Consider the following 17,982-nt stretch of genomic DNA (forward strand, 5'->3'; position numbering starts at 1 on the left):
TGTCACTACACCCCTGAGATTTCTGGGTTGACTCCTGAAATTTCTAATCCTTGCCTCTGATTGAATAACAAAATGACTCTTTTCCTTTCTTCTTATTCCACTGCAATGTGATGTCTGCCCAGAAAACTTCTTTTTAGCCTAGTTACCTCTTCACAAACCTGATAGTGAGCACATCCCCAGCTTCTCACTTCTCTGTCTGTCCTGAATCTTTTCTGCACTGATAGAGGTTGGATCACATTTTTTTCCTGGGAGGTGAGACCAACATTCTCTCCTTGCTTCTCCTTTCTCTGCTGGCAGGTGTCTTAGCAGCATCCTCCTTCAGCATTAATTGTCCCTTAAGAAAGAGCTTGAGCCAATCAGTCGGTCTGAAAGTTGTGGCCTGCCCCAGGGCGGAGGGGCAAAGCTCAGGTCACTGTGCTGTCCTACACTGCTACCCCATGGGGTTGGGTTCACTAGGTCTCTGGCATGCCTGTGGATGAAGAAATTTAGGTTTGTTAATTCCACATGGGAGCAAAAACTTTCACAATCTCCAGGATGACATGAATGCTTGGTGGACTTGGGAAGTATTCCTTGTGACAGCTGTTATTTCTCCCTAGGGTTTTCAAACTTTTAAAAATTTTATTTATTTTATTTTATTATGTTATGTTAGTCACCATATAGCACATCATTAGTTTTTGATGTAGTGTTCCATGATTCATTGTTTGTGTATAACACCCAGTGCTCCATGCAATACGTGCCCTCCTTAATAACCAGCACCAGAAACCATTCTTTTAAAAATGTTGTATTAAGAAGGGCTATACATTCAGGTTACCTGCAGAATTTCAGTATAATTGAGGTTTGAGGGCAGCAATGTGATTGGAAATTTGTCAGGGGCAGGTAAACGGCTTGCTCAGGGGAGTAGGCCGGCCCCTTATGTAAGCTTGAAATAATGTCATTTTCCTATACTACAGAATGCAAACACACTGATGGGAAGTGTGGGTGTGTGTTGGGGGACCTAACCAAAACTCTCTTATCCCTCCATTGGTGTTGCACTGGAAACACTTGGCACATAGCAGGACTTCTGTAATTTATAGTTTCTTGTCTATACTTGCGTGGATATTGAGTCTAGCTACTCATTCCTTTAAAGCTTCTGTACTTGTTTGTTTTGGGGGTAAGGAGGCTGCTTACAACACTGGAAATAAACTCTGGATTCAGAAATACCTAAGCTGAGTATTCTTGCACAAGATTCGTATGATCTCTGTGTGTAGGTTTCCTTATTCTACAAAGTGGGGTGAATGAAAACCATACCTATGAATTTATAAAGAAGATTAAATTATATTATGTATTGGAAGAAGCTAGTTTAATGCCTAACACCTGGACATAATTAATGTAGTAGCTGCTATTACTGTTATTTTATGTGTTTTATTTTTGCTTTGGAACATAGTTGTCTGTGTTTGGGGCCTCACTTCATATTATTATTATTATTTTTAATGTTGTGATTAAAATGACCATCATTATTAAGGTCCAGGAGAAGAGACTAAAGGTGTTTGACTACAGAAGGTGAGGCTCTCTAGATTCTACCTCTTTCCACTCCCAAAACAAAGAGCCCCACATCTGGCACTTTCTAGGCTAGGAGTTTTGTTCTATCTTCTTTTAGGAGAGACTGACATCCAGTGGACTCCATTTTTGTTTTACTCAATTCTGTGGAAGAAGGAGAGAGAGAGGGAAAGTGAGAGCGGGAGAGAAGGAAAGTGACAGAAGAAATGATAAATGTGAATGAAACGAGAACAAAACCCCAGAGGAAGTAGGTAAGAAAGAAGGAAGTGATATGGAGTAGAGAAAGGAAGTACGTCCGACAGTGGTGACTGGGATGCCAGTCCCAGCTTTGTCCCCGACTACTGCAAGCCTGGCCCCTTCCCTGGGACTGTTTCTTCATTTGTAACATGAGATGTTAAAATTGATGGCGGCCAGTAGTCCTTCAAGTTTAACGGTGTACAAAAAGAGAGAGAAAGCGTCTTGTCTTCATTTCGCAGGAAAGTGTAACAATTGGCTTCTGAGTAGTTTGTGCATCAGTAGCACTAGGATTGTTGCTGGCCCTTTCCAGAAGGACCTCTTGTGGTTCAGGGGACAGTTTAGAATGATTTCTTTTTTTTTTTTAAGGTTTTATTTATTTATTTGAGAGAGAGAGAATGAGAGAGAACACATGAGAGGGGATAGAGTCGGAGGGCAAAGCAGACTCCCTGCCGAGCAGGGAGCCCGATGCGGGACTCGATCCAGGGACTCCAGGATCATGACCTGAGCCGAAGGCAGTCGCTTAACCAACTGAGCCACCCAGGCGCCCTAGAATGATTTCTTAAACTGGCCTTGTCACAGAGTGAGCACAAGAGCCTTTGCTAGCTGGGGACCTTCTAGAACCTCTTTAAATAAGGTAACTGGGCATGACTTGGTTCCTGCTTTATGTGCAGGGTGTCTGGAAGGCTCAGAAAGTATTGCTAATGGAGATTTTCCTAGCAAAAGGCCTCAGTACACTTGGTTCCTGCAACACATTCCTTTTCAGAATGGATGCAAGTCTGTCAGAATATGGGTGTATGTGGCTGTGTTCAAATCTTTCCCAGACTTGGAAGGGCTTTTCCCAGCCTCATAGAGAGTGATCCCTCCTCAGTAACTATCTTCCTCATCATGTTCTAACTCTTTTTTTTTTTTTAATTATGTTCAGTTAGCCAACATATAGTCCATCATTAGTTTTTGATGTAGTGTTCAACGATTCATTAGTTGGGTATAACACCCAGTGTTCTAACTCTTCCTTGGGGGGGGGTGGGGCGGAAATGAGGTAAATGCCTCACCTAAGAGGTAATGCTCAAGATTGTTCTGATTACAAAAAGGTGTGTTTAACCCAAAATTTCCTTGAAAGATATGATTCTGAGATGTCAATCCCACAGTGAGCTTTTTGAAAAGCTAACATCTCTTACCAGGGGAAGGTGAATCATTCATGTATTTACAGATCCATCCACCGAGCCTGTATTGAGGAGATGATGCGGGCTGGCATTGTGCCTCCAGGCCTCTCTGGCATCTTTAAAAACAACGTGAATCTTCTTGACATCATTACTCCCTAGGAGGTCAGAGTAGGGGTTACTATGACTTGAATGTATGCATTCAATCACTTGGGGGACTCAAGGCAGCACCTTGGGTCAGGCAGGTTAGATCAATACAAGACTTTCCGAATCCAAGTGCCCACATCTCTGAGCCTGGAACTTGTCAGAAGCTTATAGAAGTTCTTCCTGCATCAAGGGCTTTCTTGCCTTTACATAATTCTTTGAAGATTTACAGACAATTTAATTATTTTCTAGTTGCCATGCTAGATAACCTGGAAATAAGGAATGGACAGAGCTTCCTTTTCTCTGTATGGAGAGTTGCTAAAAACCAAACAACTGAACAAAATGCATTTCCCCTCCCCTTAACCCCCAAGCATTTAGTATCTTTGTGGAGTCAGACTTTTAGGGTTCAAAATCCAGTACTAATGCTTCTAGCACTGTGAACTTGGGCAGAAGCCTTCATTTTCCTGTGCCTCATTTTCCCCACTTGTAAATTAGGTATGAGACTAAAAAACCTTATAAATTTTCTTTTGTGACAATTAAATGTGCTAATTCACGGAAAGTGCTTGACAATGCCTGGCATGTATTAAGTTCTCTATAAATGTTAGCCTCTGGGATTCTCTTATCTCTGAGTCAGCATATTATTCACCCACAGCAAATATTTGATTGGCGCTTGCGATTGCCAGATACGGCATCTTTACAAGAATTCTGTTCTCTTAAAGGAAGTGGGAAGGTAGTTAAATAGGCAAAAAAAGGAGACAAAGATGTATCAGTACATCTTTGTACAGCAGTACGGCAACTGAGGTGGTGACACAAAATATCAAAGTATAAATTACAGACTGAAGAAGCAGGCGGAGGGTTCCTCCTCACCCTGTCACTGGCTTGGGTCTCTGCATCACCTTCTACCACTTGGAATGTCTTCTCCAGGCTCCTTGTCTCCTTTTAGGTCAATCAGTGAACATTCTCCAGCTCTGCAGTGTCATAAAAAAAACCATGACGTAAAATGAAATGCTACAGTAGGTTCTGGTGCTGCTTGTTGTTCCTGAGGATTCAAACTCTATCACGAAGGGAGAAAGAAACACTTGTTTGAAAACAGCATGGAGAGCGAGAAAACCCTGGTCTTAGCAGAACTAATCACACCTCTTTCATGCTCTTTCCTTCTTAAAAGCTGAGCATGTTTATTGAAGTCATTTATCCTCTTTGAACCTCAGTTTCTACCCTTGCTAAATTTGGTATAGTGATACCCATTCTGCCTGTTTTTTATTTTTTTTATTTTTTTGTCATTATAATGCTACTTTATTTATTTATTTATTTATTTTATTATGTTATGTTAATCACCATACATTACATCATTAGTTTTTTTTCACATTTGTATACTTTTTTATTGAAGTATAGTTGACACACAGTGTCACATTAGTTTCAAGTGTACAACATAGTGATTCAACAAGTTTATACCTTATGCTCTGTTCACAAGTGTAGCTACTATCTGTCACCACACAACACCATCACTTTGACTGTATTTCCTACACTGCACCTTTTTTTTCACTCTTTTTTATTGTTATGTTAATCACCATACATTACATCATTAGTTTTTGATGTAGTGTTCCATGACTCATTGTTTGCGTATAACACCCAGTGCTCCATGCAGAACGTGCCCTCTTTAAGACTCATCACCAGGCTAACCCATCCCCCCACCCCCCTCCCCTCTAGAACCCTCAGTTTGTTTCTCAGAGTCCTAGTCTCTCATGGTTCATCTCCTCCTCCGATTTCCCCCCCTTCATTTCTCCCTTACTACATTCTGCCTATTTTTTAAAGTGTTGTGAGGTTCAAAAGAGATAATGAAGCTGGAAGTGTGGTTCTAATGCAGAAACTTGTGATTACAATCATTGTGATTTTATAGTGAGTGCAAGGTTTTCCAATTTTCCATGAGATCTATTCCAACCCGATCCCCTCATGGCCCAGAGAAAAATGAAACCTTTCTTATTAACCACAATATCACGCAGCGTGTTGGACTGACTGTCGGGGATTCAATTCTTCTGTTGACTTGCTACGATTAGTTGCTATCAGCTACCTATCTTTTATAAAGTGCTTTGAGCTCCCGGAAGACTGACATTGTATAACTGCCTGTGAGTGTAGCTGTTATGATAACCTGTGATCTGCTTTCCACAAGGGTTCATTTGGTTCGGGCACGCCCTGGCTCTGTGAATGGAGTCACTGTATGAAATGCACACCGATTTTCCCAGGACAACTGTTCTGAAGTTATCATTTCAACAGTTTGTTTGAAAAACGTCCTAATTAGCTACTGGTGCTTTGGCTTTGAAGAGTCTCATTGTCTCAAAGCTGACATTCAGGAAGAATTGCCTTAGTTGGAGACACTCCCAGCACCCAACTGGTCCCCCGTCAGCTGCTGTTTGCCTGGCCCTGGTCCTGCCAAGGGCCAGATTCCTGTGTGGCGGCATGGCTTACTCTTCTCACAGACTCCATGGTGATCTCAACGGCTGCCTTATCTCATGGGGAGAAAGGAGATGGTTCCTGAGAAGGAAAACATGAACACCCATGGATTCGTGTTCCACCAGTCAAGGAAGGGGTGGGGAAGGCTAGAGGACAGAGCGGGGGATTAAATTCTAAGGTCCAGGGGGGCAGGGCTTTTGCCTGTTTGATTCTCATCACCCTATTAGTAGAGTCCAACCTAGTATTAGGTCCTCACCAAATATTTGTTAAGCACATGAATAAACACATGAATGAATGATCAGAGGAATGGACTGAGTTTCAAGATTGCCAGGGGCCTTTAGCTGGCCTCCTATCTACATTGTTTGTAGAGAGAACACATGGCAAAAAGAGACATTTGTTAAGCGTTTGCTGGGGTCCATCTTATTTACCTCCCTCATTTTACTTCTTACCAGAGTGGCATAGGAAGTGCTATTAGCTCTATTTCTCAGGCAGGAGAAAGCAGCTTCAGAGGGATCGAATATATTCAATACTGTGCCAGGGATTACACGGCTCAAAAGTGGTGGAGATGGAAGTGGTTTGCATCTACTCTCTAATATTAAAAATAAATAAATAAAGGCGTGCCCTGGGGGGTCATGCTTCAGGTGGCTTCATGCCACTGGTCACCGCAGGTTTGTTTTAACACTTTCTGGCGACTTTGCTTCCTGCTCAGTAATAATCCATGCAAGCTCATGTCGATGTTGGCAGACACTGTAAGCTTACTGTGTGGTTTCATGAGAACCTTGGCAACGGTCCCCAGGTTTACTGAACCTCATGTGAGGTCTTTTGGCCTCCTGGAAGCAGAAGCCATGTTTGCAAGTACTTACACACCCTTCCTACATACCCGCCGTGCATAGGTGGGGTCTAGTTTGTGGGGAGATGTGATTGTAATACGTAGGTTTGTTAAAACAGATGCCATCCCACAGCTGATGTCTTTTTTTTTTTAAGATTTTATTTATTTATTTGACAGAGAGAGAGATAGAGAACACAAGTAGGCAGAGAGGCAGGCAGAGGGAGAAGGAGAATCAGGCTCCCCACTGAGCAGAGAGCCAGAGGCCAGGCTTGATCCCTATACCCCGGGATCATGATCTGAGCCTAAGGCAGACGCTTAAGTGACTGAGCCACCCAGGCGCCCCCACAGCTGATGTTTTGATGTTTCTTCTCTCCTTTTCCTTTTTTCCATCCCGGGCTAGGCTCTTTGTTTCCTCCTTCTCTCTCTTTTCTGCATTCTCCTTTCTTCTTCCTTTCTGCAAATCTTTCAGAGATTCATAAAGTATGTCTCTTTAGGTGAAGAGAAACTAGCATTGTGTTTCATCAAAATCTTGATGGTACTTCCCCTAAGTCCATGTGTATGAGAGTGTGTGTGTGTGCGTGTGTGTGTGTGTGTGTGTCTGAGTCACAGTGAAGAAGGAAGATTTGACCTGCCAGAGCAAGTTGCTTTAGGGAAAAAGTCTAGACAGGTCTTCATGGGTGGACATAGGAATTCACTATAGTGATTCATATGATACGTGAATAGAGGAGGCTCTGGAGGTGTTTTGAAAATATATATTAAAATAATTTTATTGGTTATCTTGAATTCAAACATTTCCCCCCTTATTTTCAGCACCACTATTATATAAGTCTTGAACATAGCATTAGGAACTTACTAGTAGAGATACATACTATGCATCACATCAGAATAATTTACCTTTTATAGGAATTAAAGTGGCAAAATTTAACATTCTGACGAAATGGAACATGATGGCCATCTAAATCAAAGAGTTAACTAAATTTCAAAAATAATGTGGATGATCAGTGCTCATCGAATCCCTTGGTTTTAAGGAGAGATGAAATTCTTTTTATTTTCAGAGAGTTTTTGAAGTCCATAGTTGATAATCATTTAAGAACAAAGTCACTTGGTTCAATTCCTCCCTCAAATTTGTATTTTTAAAAATCTGAAACATAAAAGTTACAAGAACAGAAAAATGAATACTCATATACCTATCATGTCAATTCACCGTCAGAATTTTACCACATTTGCTTCATCTCTTTCATGGATGTATAAGGACTCTATGATAATCTATCTATCTATCATCTATTTATCTATCTATCTATCTATCTATCTATCTATCTATCTATCTATCATCTATCATCATCTATCATCTATCTATATCATCTATCTATCATCTATCTCTATCTATCATCTATCATCTATCTATCCATTTATCTTTATTTATTTATACGAATAAGTACTCATGGATTATTTTTAGATTAATGGACTCTAATCATTCCTACCATTATTCATTTTACCAATTTTACCAATTATGGCTAAAGAAAGCAGACTTCTTGTCCTATTGATATATTCCCATCAACTTTTGATAGGAATCTTTACTTCCTGGCATACAAAGATGTGCCAGTCTTGTTTTCCCTGGAAGCAGATACTTGGTTCATGTTAACAAGACATTATATTCAGAAACTAAGATCTTGGAGTGATCAGGAAATCTCTGAGAATTTGAACGTGTCTGTGTATCCAGAGAATTTATCATGGTCCCAACGTGTCCTGAGAAGGTCACAGTATGCTGAACAAGAAATAAAGTTACTTTCAGCCAGTAAATGACACTAAATACGTGGTCAGTTCAGAAAAATATGACCAATTTATAGAATAGAATCCATCCCCCTCCTTTATTACAGTCTCTTGTTTGGGATTTTGTATGTAGTAAAGAAGGAGAAAAATCAAATGTCAGAGTTGGGATTTCATCTTGCTTTACAAGAGAAAGCTGATTATCAGAGAAGGCATGTGACTCCTCCTAAGTTACACAGCAAGCACTTGAGAAATGGAGGTACTGGCCACCTTTCTTAAGGGGTTGTTATGAGGAGTAAGAAAATGCATGTAGCTCAGTGCATCTCACAGTGGAAGAATTAGTAAATATTGACCGTTAAAAATAGTTTTGTGTAGCAGAATGATCAGCAATGGTGAGGGCAATTGCTATACATGAAGAAGGGGCATCTTCTATCATTTTATTTCCCTAGTACCAAGTAAACCCCGAGGCTCTTTTACCATAAGGGGCAAGGGATAGCACTAACAATGCTTGATTTGAGGCATTCTTGCCATAATTTGGGGTCTGGAACTGGATTCAATATGAGTTAAAAAATAAAGAGTATATTCAGTTAGGCTGGTGGTGGAAGGTGAAATTTTCAGGGCTTTAGAATAAAAAGATGTGGGAACAGCTGAGGGATCCAGAAGATAGGGGATCAAGACAGAAGAGGGGTGTTTCAGAGAGTTATTGCATATAATTCAAGAAACCCAAATAAAGAACTTGAATTAAATCACAATACTATTTTGCATCCCACTTTTATTTATTTAATGTATTTTTTCTTTTTTTATGAAAATAAATTTTACTCTTAATTTTCAATAATAAAAAAGCTGTTACATTTTAAATAGTTAATAAGACTTAGTTGATATCTAGTTGACCTCTTATAGCATTAATGTTTTGTATTTCTTTTCTTGAAATACTCAAATATATTTGCATTGTATCCTTTAGAAAATAGCCTAAAAGATAATTGCCTTTAACAAGTTCTATGAAGAGCAACATTCTAACACATCCATGTCTTTCATGATACTTGAAATACTGAGTTATATGTCATTTAGCCTATCTCTTAGAATAATAAATAACACAAATAACACAATTGCAATAACTGATTCTCTAATCATTAGTTGTGTCCACAAATAAAACCTATCATTTTTCATGAGAAAGCAGTAAAATAATACAGAAACAGAGTTAACCTGAAATCATTTATCCCTTTGATCAAAAGATAACAGATTAAGTGTGGGAGGCCAACATCATGAAAATAGTCACCAGTTTTTTACTTTACCATTTAACTCTGGCTTAAAGATAATAAAAATAACATACAATCTATCAGTGTATATTTATTCCCTATCACATTTTCCTTATTTTACAAGAAAGAAAGTAGGTGTTATGTTTAAGAGGAAGATTAGTGAAACACTATTACTGAAAGCCAATTTTGCTATCATCACTGCTCAAGAAGTATCCATAGGACCCTTACAGCAAACACGTTGCTATACAAGCCCCAGAATGTGAGATCAGGTGATCCGACGTAAACATGAGGAAAAAAATCAAAACATTTCTGTCCTTATTCATATCCCTTCCCCTGCCCAGGAAATTCCGATTAAATGGATCTTAGATTGTGCTTTTATTTCACTATATCTATTTTAGCAACTTAATGTAAATGAAAAGCAACATTCATTTTTAAATGAAAGTCATAACACTGCTGTTGAAACTGCAAATGGGATTCTCACCATGAAAGAAGTTACATATCAAATTCTTGAATCTGGACAGTTATTTACCATAATCAGGTCAAACAGAACTTGAAGCTCTCCAATTATTTGCTTTCACCTCAAACAAAGGACAATTAGGCCACTGCTGTCATTTCCTCATCTGAATCACTTGATTCATCTTTTAGTTCCAGTTCTCCTAAATCTTTGTCTACAGCCGTCACAGTCTTTTTCTTACACTTCTTGGGGACTGCATCATTAGCACAAATTTTTCTCATTTTAATGTTTGGCAATTTCTTCGGATTGAAATCCCATTCCCTAAAAGTTCTCAGATTACCTGCATTTACAATGTTTGGAATCTCAAGGCCATATTCTTCATACTGTTGTTGCTCACACTCCATTGTCTGCTTGATGACTGTCTCCTGGGAATAGTGCCGCCTTCCCTGCCTGTCTTTGATGCTGTTCTGTAATTCAGTCTGCTCTAGTTCACTGCTGAATCGATTAAAATACCTTTCAATTAATTCACAAGCATCTCTCTTTGAATATCCTACTTTTGGGGGATCAAGATGACTTTGAAACCACTGCCGTTTTTCACCAATAAGTTTGAGACGCAATACCTTTTCATTCTTCAATTTTTCCTTTTTTTCTTGTTTGTGGGCCTCTCTTGTAATTTGAGCTGCTTTTCTACTATGTGGATGGATGACTTTTTTTTTCCCTGTCCTACAAGTTTTCCCTTTAGGCTTTAAGGCATGGTGACGTCTTCACGGCCCTGCAGGACCTGGGCAGCCCAGATCAGGGAAACACCAACAACTGCAACAGCTCAGAGGAAGTGTCTTAATGTATTTTTTCTTAACATTTCCTCTCTGCAAAGTATTCTTTGAAAAACATAACTTCAAATAGCTAACAAATTCCACATTAGGGAGGTACCATCTTTTGTTTAACAATATCTAGGCAATTCTCAAATTGTTTCCATTATTAATAACAAAATAACAAAGTCCCCTTAAATAAGTATTTATCTGCATTATATCTACAGGAAAAATGCCTTGAAAGGAAAGTACAGGGTCAAAGCATTGACTATTTTTATAGTTATTGACAACTGTTATCAAATTGACTTTGAGAATTTATGCTTGTCAGTTTCATAAAAGTTTAATAATTACAAAGGCAAAGGAGTATATGAGAACTTTTCTAAGAGTCTGAATTCATATTGCCATACATCCGCTGCTAGATTACTTTCCAGCATTTGCCATCTTACCAGCAGATTGATTGGCTGATGACTATACCCTTTCCCAGAGTTTGGGGTGGTACTGAGTTTCTAGTAGGTGCTGATAGGATGCTGGTGGATTCATTTCTGTTGACACTACATACATTGCCTGAACCAGAGCAAATCTTAAAGAAATAAAGAAGGGTTGTCTATTTTCTGTGTAAGAAGATATCTCCTGAGCAACATTGCTTATAGTACTTTAATCAAAGTCACTCAAGAAATATATAATAATGTTAGATAAGTATGTAAGAAAGTCTGAGCATCTTAAGTGTCCAGGGGAGACACCTTTACTTTCCACTTGCCGACTTATTTCACCAGTAGCAAGTGTTTACTTTTATGGCAATAATTTTAAAGAACAATGACAACAAAAAGCTGGCAGAACATGCTGTCCTAGCCTATTTGCAATCTTTATGTTCTTCAAAGGGAGAAAGAATTCAAAGGCATTGAGTAAATAGGTAAATTTAAAACTGGCTTTTGCTACCACTCCCTTTTTAATTCTATATCAGATTTGCTCCAGGACAAAACACTCAAGATGTCAGCTAACATTTATGGCATTTCTACTATTGGCTATGTGTTCACATGAATTATTTTATTTCTTCTTCACAACAAACAGGTAGCTATTTGCATTGCTATCATATAGATGAGGAAACTGAAGGTCTGGGAGATTAAGCAGGTTATTCTGGATCATATATTTACCAAGGGACTGAGTGGAATTTGATTCCTAGTGTGTATGAATCCAATGTACTCTGCTAAGTTTATTATAGGTGATTCACCATGGATAGTGTGAAATATTCGTGGCTAGTGTGTTTGGGTGATGTAGGGTTTGTCAACCATTTTAGTTGGTTGTTAAGAGTTCTTATTTTGCCCCTTCTTGGTCTTAGTAATTCCAAGCTGGTAAAGGGAATTCCTCTCAGTAGTGGAAGCCAGGACTCCCTTGGTTCCTTGCCTTTTCCAATCATTCATTCGAGTCTCCTCCCATCGGGTGAGCATTTCCTGAGGTTCTACCTCCCTCAGATGTACCTTCTCTCTTTGTGCAATAGTACTTACTCTTGTGACTTCTCCACAAAGGTGTCTCAAGGTCTCTCTACCTCTACTTCTGGTCTTTTACTGTTGCCTCTAAATCATATTTGGCAATTTGGTAAAGGCTATGAAATCCTCCTTGGAAAGATATTTTAAACACACAAAACAAAATACATTATATTACAAAAACTCAATTATTTAAAAATATGATCAAGCGTATGAGGATTTGTCTGCTCTGTTCAATAGAACTTTCTGCCTTTTCGGCAGTGCTCTGTATCTGTGCTGTCCGATACATGTGCCTGGTGATGACCCGAAATGTGGCTAGTGCTGAAATGTGGTTACTGAGACTGAATTTTTAGTTTCACTTAATTAATTAAAATTTTATTATGAATAGCCACATGTGACTGGAGACTTACAGATAAGTGCAGATCTAAATATTTATTTCCCCATACCTGCTAGAAAACTCTTAGCAAAGTACATTCAATCTATCTCAAAAATCATTGAGCCCTATTCTGAAGCAGCCCCTAATCCTGACATCTCTTTTAATATTAAGGCATTATCAGTCACCAGGAATCAAAACTTCTGTCATCTTTTGTGCTACCCTCTTATATGCCATAAATAGTGAACATTTATTAAGTATTCACTAGGTCTCAGGCATTGCTTTAAGTGATTTACATACATTATCAAATTGCATAAAAATATAATAGAGAAATTGTTGTTTGCTAAGTTTATAGTAGGTTGGAGAGGTTAAGTAATTTACCTGCTGATATATCCATATCATGAATTGGCAGATCCAGTTGCTTCCAGGTTCACTAAAAGTACTAATTTTTCATAGAAGGTCAACGAGACTCACTGAGAAATCAGGTTCCTTGCATGTGGCTTGAATTTGTTTATCTCAATGATGCCACGAGTTATCACATGGTGATCCGAAGCTCCAAGTGGCAGTTACTTATGTGATAAAAACTGGGAATAGAAATTTGCCTTTCAGAGAAAATGATATTTGCTGACATAATGCTCGAGTGAGGAGTCTCTACTTGTTGAGAAACAAAGATAAAGGTTTTTATTTTCTTTAATAACTGTTACCTCCTCTGTTCTTTGGATCCTCCTTTCCAGGTGAGCAGTGAGTTCCATTAATATGATTGCAGTCAGATGTCTTAGCTGTGCAATCATTTTAGTTATTAAGACAGTCTCATTATGGTTGTTAAGATATAGCACTTTCCATTTTAAAACATCAGTCTCATATATGGATCTCATATGCATTGCTGATGGGAATGTAAAATGGTATGGATCCAATGCAAAACAGTTTGGTAGTTTCTTCTAAAGTTAGATATGCATTTGTTGTATGAATGATGCAGCAATTGTGTTCCTAGGTATTTGTCCTAGAGAAATTAAACTTATGCTCCCACAAAAACCTGAACACAAAAGTTCATGGCAGCTTTATTTACCAGAGCTCCACACTGGAAACAATCCCAGATGTCTTTTTTTTTTTTTTTTTTAAAGATTTTATTTATTTATTTGAGAGAGAGAATGAGATAGAGAGAGCATGAGAGGGGGGAGGGTCAGAGGGAGAAGCAGACTCCCCGATGAGCAGGGAGCCCGATGCGGGACTCGATCCCGGGACTCCAGGATCATGACCTGAGCCGAAGGCAGTTGCTTAACCAACTGAGCCACCCAGGTGCCCCTCCCAGATGTCTTTTAACAAGTAAAGGGTTAAACAAACTGTGGTGTATCCATACAATGGAATACCATTGATCAGTAAGAAAGAATAAATTATTGATACATGCAACAACTTGGGTGATACTCAAAGGCATTATGCTAAGTGAAAAAAAAAGGGCTATATACTCTATGATTCCACTTACATAACGTTATTGAAATAACAAAATTATAGTGATGGAAAACAGATCACTGGTTACCAGAGATTAGCGCTGAGGGAAGAGGGGTGACTATCCAGGGGTAACACAAGGGAGTTTTGTTGCAATGGAACAATTCTCTATTTTGATTATGGTGATGGTTACTTGAGTCTGCACATGTGATAAAACAAAGAAACAAAAAGAGTGGGTGAAATCGAAATAATGTCTGTACCTGAGTTAGTAGTATTGTGTCATGGTCAATTTTCTGGTTTTGACTATGTACCGTGGTTACATAACAATATCAGAGGGAAAAGCTAGGGGGAGGGTTCATGGTAACTCTACACTATAATTCTTGCAACTCTCATGAATCTTAAACTATTTTAAAATAAATAGTTACTAAAAATCAACATGTTCAGTTTAAAGCTTTTCCTACACTTCCCAAAAACCTTGCTCAAGGTGGCCGGGTGGCTCTCTCTCCCCTCTGGTTGGAGTGGGAATGAGAACGTTTCCTATAATTGCTGTTCCATTATATCAGAGCTCCTCAACCTCAGCACTATTGACATTTTGGGTCAGATAATTCTTTATTTCTGGGGGTGGGCTGTAGGAGTGGGGCTGTCCTGAGCTTTGTAGGATGTCTGGTAGCATTCCTGGCCTCAACCCAGTTGGTGTTGGTAGAAAGGTGCCCCCATCCCTCTGCTAAATCATGACATACAAATTGTCTCTCCAGATATTTCCAGATGTTCCCTGGGGGGACAAAATCACCCATGGTAAGGAATCAGTGCCTTATCTGATCATTCCCACAATGACAAGGATGGTGTGGATGGATGAAGCAGCCATAGGCCTCCTGGGGGAAGAAGACTCAACTCCAAGCAACTCTTGGGCATTTGGCTACAACTTCTAGTTAACTCCTAGCTGATGACAAAATGTTGTCCCTGTACGTGGTGGTCTGCAGGAAGCATGCAACTGCCAATTTTGCCTCCCTGCCTGACTCTTTCTGGGGTTTATGCGATTCCTCTTCTCTGCTGAAGGAGCTGTAATTGCCCACTTCTGCCAGGCCATGCCACCACATTAGGTGAAGTAAAAATAAAATATTTGTAAATATAGTGACTATAGAGGAAAATAATAAGTAGTTCAGGCCCATCCTCTCTGAAAAGCTTTCTCCACCTGTAATAGTCTTGGAGATCGTCCTCTTCAATCCCCTCCGTTATCTGTAGTCTGCTTCATTCATTTGGCATGAAGCCAGGATGATTCGATTGTTAATTACCTAATGGGCTATGTCTAGCATATCAAGTAGAACAAAGAGAATAGAATGTCAAATGACCTAAAGAGAATGACCTAAATGACCTGAGAAAGGCTAGAGTTCAACCTCCTTACAAACAGGGGATTGGGACTTATCCAGGGTCAGACATGGAATAAGTTATAGGCCCGGGCCTTACCCAGGGTTTTTAAGCCAGGGTCTCTAACCCACAGTCAGTGACTTTCTAATAAAAGTACTTCCCAAAGACGAAGGTGTTTGGTTGTACAGCATGATGATTGAGTTTTAATTATGGAACTAGATAGATCTAGATTCCAATGTCAGTTCCACAATTACATAGGCTACGTGACCTTGAAAAAAATCTGCGCCCTCTCTGAATCTTATCTGTGAAGTGAAGATTGTGATAGGATCTAATTTATAAATACATCAGTGAAGATTAATTGAAATAATGTACTTAAATTGTTTAGCACAGCACTTGCCTCATGCAAACACCCCATCATCCTCATCCTCATCCTCATCATAGCAAGAGTTTTAGAGTTTAGAAAACTCTTTTACATACATTTATCTTCCTAACCCACAGGTGGCTTTTGGAGGTATGTGTCAGTGATATTTTATAGATGTGGAATAGGATCAGAAAAACAAATTGAGGGTTTTAGAGGGGTGGGGGGTGGGGGGATGGGTTAGCCCCGTGATGGATATTAAGGAGGGCACATACTGCTTGGAACACTGGGTGTTATAAGAAAACAATGAATCGTGGATCACTACATCAAAAACTAATGATGTATTGTATGGTGACTAACATAACATAATAAAATAAAAAAAAAAAGAAAAACACTTGACTAAATCCACACATCCTGTTGACACAAAAACACAGGCATAGGTCTTCTGATACCAAGACTCAGGCTTCTCCACCAACGTACCTGACCAACCAGTTAAGACTTTTGTCCTCGATGGCTATCTTGGGGCCTTGCATGTATACAGTAGGTGCTAAATATTTGCTTGCGCCAATTGTTCTATTGTTTCTTGTGTGTTCACTTGCCTCTCGCCAACATACTTCCCTAAAAATTCTTAGAGGGCAGGTCCTCACCTCAGTATAGGACCACACACATATGGTTTGGAGCTGAACCCATAACTTGTTTTCCATAAATACTCATTGATGCAGATGATGTTACAGAATACAAGGGAGATGGGACATGAGCTCTGATATCTAGGCAGCCTATACCTCATGCAGGGATCAGAGAGAGGCCCAAATGAGAGTGAAGTTCAGACAGATGGAATGGGGCAGGAAAAGATCACCAGATCACAGCTCATTAAATGCCTTTTGTCACTTTGATTCTGGGCAAAAAACCCCAAACCAAAACAAACCAACAAACAGTGGAGCAAAGAGAATACAAGGTGGGGAAGTTGGAGCTATCTTCTATAATTCAAAATGCCTCGAGAAAAACATACTTTTACCCCAAGATTCATAAAAAAGTATGAAGGTATGTGTCCTTGCTTTTTGCTGGTGCAACCTAAGTTATGACAACAACTCCTAGCTGATGAAGTTTTGACATGAGTTGAAATTTATAGAACTTTTTTGTTATTTTTGAAATGAAGCACCCTTCCCCTGAGCCACAGATGTAAAAGGATCTTGTGGGGGACCTGGACATGAAGGTCCGTGTGCCCGCTGTCTTTGATGGGGACTGTGGGAGTGGCATGGAAAGAATTAAACAGATAATAAATGCAAGGTCAGACTGATACCTTGATGGGATATGTGTTTTATTTAAAGCATAACTGGTCACCACTGGGAAGTTTTAAGTAACTGAGGAACATGATCTGATTTGAGATTTTCCAAGATCATTCATTTGAATACTGCATAGGAAGAGGGGAGAAGAAACGTAAGTGGAGAGACCAGTTAGGATGCCCTGATGGCCCTTGTCTAGGTAAAAGGTGATGGTGGATTGGAAAAGAGGAATGACAGTGGAAATGGGTTGTATGACTGAATTTATTCTCCAAGATTCTTCTCTGATATATTGCTTTTCTAACCAGAAAAAAAAGTAAAAGTTTAACTTTCAAAAGGCAGCTCCTTGGTCCTACTTCCCTGCTCTCTCACATTGTCTAATGCTTAATCCTATCAGAACTTGTATTAGATTGAATTATATATAATTTCCACTTTTTTTTACATGTCAAAACAGTCAAATATCATTAGTTTCATATGGTTCCATGTAATAAATAAACAAATATCAGTTGAACATACACTTGTTGGGCATATATTTTGTGCCATCCTTGTGCTGGTTCCTACCACCTTGTATGTGTCTATTTTTAATTGCCTAACTTTGTTATCACAGAGGGATGCCCTACTAAGGGGCAGAGAACATGACCTTCATGCCCCCATTTCCAACCTCCTGCACAGTGATTGGCAGATTTTAGCAGAAAGAGCATTATTTGTAAAGAAGAAGCAAGCCTGAAAGGGTTGAGGGTCCTTGACTAACCCAGGAGAAAATATAAATAGAATTAACAAACTGTGTGGTTCTGGGATGGCTTTTCTGGTTCAAAATGTTACTATCCTCGCTGTTGGTCATTGATTAAAGAGATAGAGAAAAGAGAGGAAGGAATAGAAAGAGTTCTGTAATTGCTACCCAAACCTGAAGGGGTATGGATCTCATCCCTTGAGTGGAAGTCCTAAGCACAGGCAGGAAATAGTTCTTAAAAAAAAAAAAAAAAAAGGCTTGTCTGCACCAAGTGTGAAAAGTAAGGAAATATCAGGAAAAAAAAAGTCAAGTTTA

General features: G+C 39.2%; 1 pseudogene; it reads right to left on the minus strand.

Annotated features, from left to right (window-relative positions):
* Positions 1-9,968: 9,968 nt before the first annotated feature.
* Positions 9,969-10,582, minus strand: LOC110575809 (annotated as a pseudogene).
* Positions 10,583-17,982: the final 7,400 nt, after the last annotated feature.

Source organism: Neomonachus schauinslandi, chromosome 11, assembly GCF_002201575.2.
Source record: "Neomonachus schauinslandi chromosome 11, ASM220157v2, whole genome shotgun sequence".
Lineage (NCBI taxonomy): Eukaryota > Metazoa > Chordata > Mammalia > Carnivora > Phocidae > Neomonachus > Neomonachus schauinslandi.